The sequence below is a fragment of the Gossypium hirsutum genome, chromosome A12 (genome assembly GCF_007990345.1).
Source record: "Gossypium hirsutum isolate 1008001.06 chromosome A12, Gossypium_hirsutum_v2.1, whole genome shotgun sequence".
Taxonomy (NCBI): Eukaryota; Viridiplantae; Streptophyta; class Magnoliopsida; order Malvales; family Malvaceae; genus Gossypium; species Gossypium hirsutum.
Window position 1 is genome coordinate 102448645 of NC_053435.1, and position 979 is coordinate 102449623.

Consider the following 979-nt stretch of genomic DNA (forward strand, 5'->3'; position numbering starts at 1 on the left):
GATCAGCGACACCGGTATGTATTATGTTAAAATATACACCTCAAAAGTACAAATACAGATCGAAAAAAATTAATGTTGTCACTAATGTGTCAGATGGCACTAGAATAAATTGATAAATAATTTCCTTTTTTAACATTTAAAAATAAAATAAAAATATAAAAAATATAAATCAGCAGAACCTGTGACTAATAATCGGTCACGTCGATGATAGACTGTCAAGCCGATGCCGCCACACTCGCGATTGGTCAATCACAGGTTCTGCTAATTTTTTACTTTTCCTGTTTTTTTTCTTAAAATGTTATGTTAAATATTTATTATATAATTATATATATATACACATTGCAGTATAAAAAAGAGTGGGTTTGATCCCCCAACCCCCACATTGTCGACTAAAAAAAAAAGGCAAGGAAGCTCCTCTCTAGCTACAGCCGAGAGAAAAAAAGGTCCCCAGCCACAGCAAACTTAAGTAAGGTTAAATTTTTTTAAATATTAAATTTGAAAAAAAATATATTTTTATTTTAGATTTGTAAATTTTTTTTTTGAATTATCATTATTATTAGTTTAGATTTGTGTTAAAAATTTATTTATTGATATATTATTAGATAAGATTAGTATTAAGGTATGTTAACTTTGAAAATTATATTTTTGAAGCAATATTTTAAAATTATGATTGGTAATCAAATCAATTAGATAATTGACACAAAAGATTCGGTTTTTAATCCAAAAATAATTCAATAAAATTAATAGATATTTAAAAAAATTATAAAAAATATTTATCAGTTGAATTGATTCAACCACTAATTTTTGTCCCGATTTTTGGCTTTTTACCAGTTCCAATCGATTTGCTTAAAAATCGATTCAATTTCTTTGTCTGGACCACTATACCAATCAATTCTTGTTCAAATCGGTCGGTCTGGTCCAATTCCAACAACATTATGTTGAAGTGCAATGGCTTCACTAATTTCACTATACATGCTTT